Below are 9,557 nucleotides of genomic sequence, written 5' to 3' on the forward strand. Positions count from 1 at the left end.
CGGATGAGTTTGCTCGTCGACTTGTTTCTTCTTCTTTTCTTCCCTTTTCTTCATAAAATCCTTGGGGATTTCCTTGGGGATGCAAGGATCTTTCCTCATCATTGCCCAACTACTATAATATGTACAAAGGCCTTCTAATCTTGTCTCTCCTTGATGCTTGGTCATTGGATTCAATCAATTTAGTCTCATTTTGCCATGAAAATGTAAGGTTTGCACTCCTTTCCTACCAGGGACACAAAACCTCAAAGAATATGCAAACCAAAGAACTAAAGACAATAAATGACCCAAATATGCACTAAAAAACATGGGAACAAGGCTAATTCGGGAACTAAATATGCTCTAATTATGGTCACATCAAATATCCCCAAACCGAACCTTTGCTCGTCCCGAGTAAAGAGGTGACAAAGACTAGGACCATTATTTAAACTAACCTAATAACATACCCGATATGAGACAATTAGCGGGTCTCACTCCGCCCCTTCAACTCACAACAAGACAACCATGAGTTAGGATGCCTTCTTGCAAGGCAAGGTGGGTCTTGCCAAAATGGCGACACATCCAAACATTAAGCACACAAAATCAAATAATGGATGCATCTACAAAAGGAATAGCCACTTCCTCATCAAGTGGCGGAGTCAACTAAAAGAGAACAAATTTAAGAGCATATATTCCGTCACAAATACTAGTTCAACAAATCACTAAGGCTAAGAGGATGGCACTAAATCACCTCCAAATGGTGTTAAACTAGACTACTTTCGTCCTCAATTTCCAAATACTTTCGTCAAGAGCGATCAGATGGTGTGGAATGATGATCCCCATGATGCTAGTAGCATATGACATGACAAGTCTCGAGTTCTCTACAAAAGTAAAGGTCATGGATCGTCCCAAGCTCGACAAAGTGGCTTGACGAAAAGGTTTTTTGGGAATGAAATGCTCAAATCGTTGTAAACAAGGGTGGATATGACTAGCATTCAAAAATTGACCTCATTCAACTTTTACATTTCAAAAATTAGAGATGGGGTTTGTCCCTTCCGTGCTAATGTCCTTTGTTTTCGCCAATCGCTTATTAGGCAACCGGTTAACCTCTAGACAATAGCTTTTCGGGGTGATAGTCACTCTGTCTCTGGGCGGTTGAATTCACAACCGTGTAGGGGCCCAATTCAATGGATCCCTCTCCAAAGCACATCGAAGTGGTACGCCTCCATCAAAACAACTAAAATTCTCAATATTTCAACATTTCATAACATTTGAGGTTTCCTTGGCAATAAAACGTTTCCACACACAAGATCTTTGAAATGAGCACTTCAAACTTATTGATAGAAAGTATTTTTGGGTTGCCATACCACAAGGTCAATCAAGGTCACCTAGACAAGTTAACCAAGTCCACATCGCATCACGGGGTTGGATAGGTGACTCACATGCAAACCCTTGACTAGGCTTTGGGTCATGGGTCGAAAGACACTAGTATGACACAATTTAGGGTATTTTACAATCATTCTAGTAGGCGAAGTCTTAAGTTGAAAAAGTATTTGTAATGGCTTAGTTGCTCTTGTCAAAGTTCCCAATTAGGCACTTTTTAAAACATTTCATCTAAATGCAACTATATGCCATGATGCAACTATTATATACATCCTAATGCAAGTGATTCTACCAACTAATATGACATATAAACTAAATGCAAGTCCTAAGTTCACATTGTTATACCGCATCAATAAAAATAAAGCCACATAGTCATTAACATAAAGAGGAAAAAAGAGATTGGGAAGATCATACCATGCGGTCTTCAATATCCTCATGTCTCGGATGTGGCATAGTCGATCAATGTGAACAAGGATAGAACAAACACAATATATACAATAATATTTACTTGACTACACTACAAAGGAAATGAACTTGTTTTTGGTTTTTCAATTTTCAAATTTTTATGGTTTTTCGAAATTTTTCGATTTTTTTGGATTTTTGAATAAAAGTTAAGTTAGAATTCCCCATCCCCACACTAATATGGGCATTGTCCTCAATGGCCAAAATGATGGGAAATTATGCAAACATGATGCATGATTTTTACACTAAATGCAAGCTACACTAATCTACACTACATGATGCATGGTTTTTGTTTATGACGGAGAGGATAATTTAGATTACCTCCCGTTGTGTATGTATGTACTTCCCCAAACCGAGTTAGACATTATGGCTAATGTCCTAAGGTTGGGTGTAGTTCATGCACACACGATGCAATGCATAAAACTAAATTTGTCATTTTGGATTTTTAAAAGTGGGAACAATAAAATGAGAGCACCTCAATGGGGCCGAGGTGTTAGTTCTCTATGGTGCTAGGACTACTCCAACAATGATCAAGATTAATAAAATACAACAAAGAGAGAAATAGACAAACCTCAAGAGGGTAGGAGCCTCCAAAGCTTGCTAATCTTCCATCATATCATCACTATCATCATCTTCCTCACTAGAAGTGGACTCATCATCACTTCCCTCTTCACTTTATTGTTCACCTTGCTCATCATCCTCTTCTCCTTCTTCACTAGCTTCTTCATCAATGTTATCATCAACCTCTTCATCACCGACAACCTCATTATCACCCGGAAATTCACCCCTAGATGCACTCGGAAAGAAGACTTCCCTATCCGCCCAACTAGGCAAAGGACATGAAGGGTCAAGTAGTCCTTGCCTAGCTGGGTGAAGGAGGGGTGGATATTGGGCTAAGTAAGCATCTTCCCGATCCTTGAAAGCTTGCTTGTGCATCTCTTGCATAAGAAGAGTCATATAATCTTTGCTTGCTTCAACACCTTCGGGTTTGAACTCTTGGTACTTGAAAGGATAGGGTGGTGTGACAATGGAATAGGAGGGCATTTCAATTTCACCCTTTTATTGTCGGATAATGTATTCGGCCTCTTTTGAAAGGGGAAGGAGATAGTTGGTCCGGTGGACACTTAAACGACAAATCTTCGAAGGCAAAGTAAAAGATATAGCCTCACTAGTGAGCCACCCATACTTGGTGTCAAGAGGGTTATGATAGACCCACTTGTACTTGTTTATCATAGTATCAATATCAATGAGATGACCACCCTTCTTTGCCCCATACTTGCTATCCTTGTTGAAGTTCGGATCAAAGTATTTAGCCAAAAGAGTGACTAGACCTCCATTCACAATAACGGTAGTGCCTTACTTCCCACAATCAACATTTAGCCATCTATCCACCAAAAGCCTTAGAGAGTTGAAAGGCTTGGTGAATTCCCTTCCAATGTTCAAGGCCGACTAAAGAAGAACAAAATCGAGTTTGGTGAAATGGTTGGTGTCTTTTCTTGCAATGATGGTGTTTCTTACAACCTTGTGCCATACTCTAATGCCCGGATGGTGGACTAATAGAGCGCGACTTGCATGAAAGTTCTCAAATTTCCTTCCGGAAATCGCCTCCCAAAGAGGGTCGGGGTCATATTTGCCAACATTCTTGAAATAACTCGGTGAATCAATAAGACCCAAAGCTTTACCCATTTCCTCAAAGGAGATGCGCCTACTAACATTAGCTAGGCGAAACTCGATGGTTTCCATAGTCTCAACCTTGTTAACTTTAAAAGAACTCAAAAATTCTAAGGTAAGGGAGGGGTGTGTCAATTATTTTGTTATAAACAATTTCTCCAACCCCATGGCTTTAAAGAAGGCTCTAGTTTGCTCAAGGACACCCAACTTATATAAGGCATCTTCACAAATAAACTTGGTGGATAGAAATGATTTTCTATCAAACTTAGCAAAAGTGTCCCTATGGGATTTGGAAATGAAAATTACCTCCGGATAGTTCGAAAGTTGAGCAATTTCCGGAGTAGTAGATGTTGTTGCTTCCATGGGAGGTTGTTGTTGTTGAACTTCCAAGTTTGGGCTAGCTACCACCATAGCCAATGCTTTCTTTGCTTGAAGACTCTTTTGTCTTGATGAGAGTGCCTTTGCCTTTGTTGCTTTTGTTGCTCCCTTTGTCTTTGCCATTGATGAATAAACCAAGAAAAGAGTGAAAATCTTCAATTTCTAGTGTACCCAAATCGATTTAAAGATGAAAGGCTTTGCCTTTATGAATTCAAAAATCGACTCAAAGGTTGATGATTTTGTGCTTGGTTTTGATTTTTGTTGAAAGAGGAGTGATTAATTTGTTGTTAAAGGATGTTTCGATTTGATTTTGGTGAATGTTGTTGAGGAATCTTGTTTTTGTGATGGAGAGGATGAGGGTTTTGGAGTTATGGGGTTTTATGGGTAGTGTTTTGAATGAAGGAATGAGGAAATGAATGTGGGATGGGGTTTATAATAAACCCGAAAAATTTGAAATGCAGGGGGAAGACGGGCGGCTTTCCTTCGGGACGCCCGAATTCTGTCTGGATGGGCTTTAGGAATTCTCGCCTAAAGACGGGCGGATTGCAGCAAAGACGGACGGATTTGAAAATGCGGGATGGGCGTCTTTCAGAGAAGACGGGCGGATTCCTTTCCAGGGATTTTTCTTTTTTTCCTCAGCCAAAAAGACGGGCGTCTTCTCTTTCAGGACGGGCGTCTTTATGAAGACAGGCGGATTCCATTGCAGGACGCTCGGATTCATTAACAGTCACAAAATTTCAAAAATTCAGCTCAAAAGGACGGGCGTCTTCTGCCCAATATGCCCGGATTGCCTGAAGACGGGCGGATTCTCTTGAAACTGCTCGGATTCTACCCCTTTTACCCGGATTTAGTTCCATCCGTGTACCTTGCATATCCCTTGTCATTTTTTTCATTCTTCTTCAAAATCTCGTGTTTTTCATTGTGGGGGCACTACTAAGGCATGAATAGCCTAGGCAATTGCTATCCCCACACTAAGCTAAAGCACTACACATCAATTGAAATTATTAGTCCCTCCCTCACTTCTCTCAAAAATGATAATTATCTTGATCAAGGCATAAAAATCCAAAAATGACAAAAATGCAAATTAAGAATTAAAATGCGAGTTAGGGAGTTAGAAATATTTACAAATGGTGGTTTAGGGAGGACTCCACCAAACTCTCATTCTTGATGAGATGTCAAGGGGGCATGTCCAAGGTGTTGTTGATGTTGCTCAACACCTTGAAAAAGTAATCAAAAGCTTGTTCATTGTCGTGATAAAGTTCTTCAATAGATTTTTGCCCTTGTTGTCGGTCTTGATCGATAGAATTACCAATGTAGGGATTGAAAATCCCTTCAAACTCATCGTCCCAAAGACCACAAACTTCATCTACTTGATCACTAAAGATCTCTTAAGTTGATAGAGACAACTCTCCCATTATCTTGTTTTGGCCAATGAGGCCATCTTCTTCATTGCTTGACTTTGGTGAGCTTTGCAAGCTCTCTTTGTTACAATTCACTTGCTCTTTGAATGAAGCATCTTCAATTTTCTTCTTTCATTGGAGTTCCGACTTCTTCCTATCATCCTTCCGGCTATAATGATCGATCATAAAACATGGTTCATGTAAACGGGGAGCTCTCATAGTTTTGTCAAGATTAAAAGTTATACTCTCATCTCCTACTTCTAGAGTGATCTCTCCATATTTCACATCAATCACCGCACCAGCGGTGTGTAAGAAAGGTCTTTCTAGGATGATTGGAATGTTGAAATCTTCTTCCATGTCAACAATGACAAAGTCCACCGGGATGAAAAATTTCCCAATTCGTACGGGAACATCTTCCCATATCCCTAATGGTGTCTTCGTCGATCTATCGGCCATTTGGAGTGTGATATTGGTGCATTTAAGCTCTCCCATCCCCAACCTTTTACTCACCGAGTACGGCATAACACTCACACTAGCCCCTAGATCACATAAGGCTTTGTTGATCGTGGTGTCGCCAATGGTACACGGTATTGAGAAGCTTCCCGGATCCTTGAGTTTTGGAGGTGAACTCCCTTGAAGTATTGCACTACTCACCTTAGTGAAGGCGATAGTCTCAAGCTTCCGGATGGACTTCTTCTTTGTGAGGATGTCTTTCGTGTATTTCGCATAGGCCGTCACGTGATTGATTAATTCCGTGAAAGGAATTGAGACTTCCAAATTCTTCACAATTTCCATAAACTTTCCAAGTTGGTCATCAAATTTTGGCTTGGCTTGACGACTTGGAAAAGGAAGTCTAATCACAATGGGCTCCTTCTCCTTGACCTTGTCTTCATTTTTCTTTGAAATTTCTTCTTTTGATGATTCTCCATCTTTGGAGTTTTGCACAATTTCTTCCTTGTCACTAGCTTCCACAACTTCATCCTCAACTTGCTTCTTCGGTGCTTCATACCTTGTACCACTTCTCAAGTGAATGGCACTAACCGTTTCATGTCTTGGGGGATTACTTTGAGGTGGTAATTGCCCCTTTTGTCTTTGTGAGCTTGAAGATGCTAGTTGAGTCAATTGTGTTTCCAACATTTTGGTGTGAGCAAGGATGTTGTTGATGGTGGTTTCCTTTGCTTGACTATCTTTTTGCATTTGAGTGAAAAATTCTTGTTGATTCTTTTGCATTTGAAGGACCGCTTTTTGAACATCAAAACCTTGGTCATTTTGTTGATTGTATGGATTTTGATTTTGGTAACCTTGGTTTTGGTTGTAAAAGGATCTTTGATTTTGGTTTCTCATGGGAGGTGGGATGTATGTTGTTTGAGGGTTTTGAACATTTTGGCTTTTGTATGAGAGATTTGGATGGAATTTGGTGTTTTCATTGTAATAGTTGGAATAAAGGGTACCACTCTTGTATGCTTGGAAAGCATTTACTTGTTCATTTGTTCCCCTACATTCACTTGAGTCATGTCCCAAAGTTCCACAATTCTCACATATCCCACTTGGGATTGATGAAGATGCCGTCATGGCATTAACTTGATGCTTTGGTGATTTCGAGGCTTCTTCAAGTCTAGCCATAGCTTTTTCAAACTTCAAATTGATGGTATCAATGTGAGCACTAAGTTGAGCACCCAATTGAGTAACGGAGTCCACTTCATGTTTTCCTCCTCCATTAGCCTTGCGAGGTCTACTATATTGTGAGTTATGGACCGCCATTTATTCAATTTTGTTCCAAGTTTGATTGTCATCAACTTCGGTGAACATTCCATTTGATCCCATGTTGAGAATGTTCCTTGAATCTTCATATAGACCGTTCCAAAATTGTTGTACCAAGAACCACTCGCTAAGTCCATGGTGAGGACATGAGCGACAAATTCCTTTGAACCGCTCCCAAGCTTCATACAAAGATTCTTCATCCCTTTGCTTAAAACCCGTAATTTGAGCTCTTAGCATGTTAGTCTTTTCCGGTGGGTAGAATTTTTTGTAGAAAGTTAGAGCCAACTTCTTCCAAGAATCAATTCCGAAAGTGGCCTTATCAAGGCCCTTCAACCATTGTTTCGCGGTGCCAATTAGAGAAAAAGGAAATAAGACCAATCGAATTTGGTCTTGAGTTACACCGGTTTGAGAAATCGGATCACAATAGTCACAAAAGGTCTCCATATGAGAGTGAGGGTCTTCACTAGGCATCCCCCCAAATTGGCTCCTTTCGACTAATTGGATAAATGCGGATTTAGCGATGAAATTTCCGGTCAAATGATGTGGTGTGGGAGTACCATTGGGTAGGTTCTCCTCGGTGGGTACGGAATGTGATGAAAACTTAGGCATTGTGGGTTGATTTTGTGTTGTATTTTGTGTTGGGTTCTCCTCACCTTCTCTTGCAAAAGGGTTGATGAACTCAATAGTTGGTTGAATATCTACAACCTCTCTAATACCTCTCAAATTTCTCCTAGCAAATCTTCTATTGGTTGTCAAAGTTCTTTCAATTTCACGATCAAAAGGTAACAAATCACCTTGTGACCTTCTAGACATGCAAAATATCAAACAACTCAAAAACAATTAGAACAAACCTTGAGGAGTTTTACTTCCTCAAGGCAAAGAAAGACACAACTAATAACAATATAAGAAAATCTAAATCAAGATAACACCGTCCCCGGCAACGGCGCCATTTTTGGCCGGACTAAATCTTTTCGGTAACTTGTCGTTAGGAGAACCTAGACCAAAACACAATTTATAGCTTCACAAACAACTCTACAATTAGTAAAGAGGCAAGTAAAGGTCGGATTCCAAGGGACGGGAATTGGAATGAGATTTCTATTGAGACTAGTGGTGTCTTAGGGGTGTCACAATTTGGGTTGATGTAGAAGGTCACTAAACTAAATAGCAATGAAAACAAATAAGCAAGATGAATTGAAAGGGTTGTAAACAATTGATAAAAATCCCTAGGGTGTCATGGGGTCATAGGGGATTCATGGGAATTGATCATACAAACATGTTCTCAAATTATAAGCAAGCAATTATTGTTGTGATGGATTGAGTTTGGTTATATCTTAAAATCCTAGGAAAGTTTGGGTCCCGGAGCCGAATCGATTAGATTGTACAACACCTACAAGTCGACTTAGTCTTCCCTACTCAACAACATGCATGGTCTAATGAGACTCGAGTCGGTTTATATCTTACAAGTCTCATTGAAAAGGTAGGTGATGGGTAAAAAATGCAAGGATTCATAGGCTCGCATTTCATCAAACATAACATGTGCATGAGTTGAGATCAAAACAAGCAAGCAAATAAACCATGAAAGCATATTAATTTAAGCATGAATCATTCCCCATGTTGGTTTCCCCTAATTACCCATTAACCCTAGCTATGGAACTACTCACTCATTATCATGTTGAACATGCTAGCAAGGTTGTCAATCATACCAACAAAGTGAAACATGATGAACAAATGAAAGTAATTAGCAATAATTAAAAAGGGATTAAGAGAATTATACCTACTAATGATTCCAATAATAAAGCAAAGAATAATAGAAGTACTTGATGCTTGATTGAGAGGTTGTCAATCTCCCAATAATAACCCAAATAATCTTCAATTACCCAAAATAAAGGATGAACAAAAGAGAGATTAAGGAAATAAAACTTGTATTAAAACTTGATTAATTATTGATTACAAAACTAAAGAGAGATTTGATTGATATTAACTACTCTAAGAATTGATAAGAAGAACATGCTCTTCCAATTAGACTAATGGGGTATTTATAGTGGAAATTAGGTGGATGCATTAGGGTTAACTAAGGGCTTAAATGACGATTAAATCCCTACTTAAGGAAACGCCGGTATTTTCTGAAGGATGGGCATCTTTCTTGAAGCTTGAAGAAACGAATTTGCGCTGTCTTGGAATCCGTGCGTCTTAGGCTCGGGACGGCCGGATTCGTGAGTCTCTGCCCGAGCGTCTTTGGGAGAAGACGGGCGTCTTCTGGTAGCTGCTGCCCGGGCGTCTTGTAAGGAAGACGCACGGATTGTGGTGCTGGGGACGGGCGTCTTCAGGACAATCCGCACGGATTGCTGCTCAGACTTGTTTCTTCTTCTTTTCTTCATAAAATCCTTGGGGATTTCCTTGGGGATGTAAGGATCTTTCCTCATCATTGCCTAACTACTATAATATGTACAAAGGCCTTCTAATCTTGTCTCTCCTTGATGCTTGGTCATTGGATTCAATCAATTTAGTCTCATTTTGCCATGAAAA

At 39.8% G+C, this 9,557-nt stretch overlaps 1 non-coding gene across 1 annotated transcript; it reads left to right on the forward strand.

Annotated features, from left to right (window-relative positions):
- The first annotated feature begins 7,161 nt into the window (after positions 1 to 7,161).
- On the forward strand, positions 7,162 to 7,268 carry LOC141654298 (small nucleolar RNA R71). Its single transcript, XR_012547859.1, has one exon. It is a non-coding gene; the product is annotated as a small nucleolar RNA R71 (small nucleolar RNA).
- Positions 7,269 to 9,557: the final 2,289 nt, after the last annotated feature.

The sequence above is a fragment of the Silene latifolia genome, chromosome 4 (genome assembly GCF_048544455.1).
Source record: "Silene latifolia isolate original U9 population chromosome 4, ASM4854445v1, whole genome shotgun sequence".
NCBI lineage: Eukaryota > Viridiplantae > Streptophyta > Magnoliopsida > Caryophyllales > Caryophyllaceae > Silene > Silene latifolia.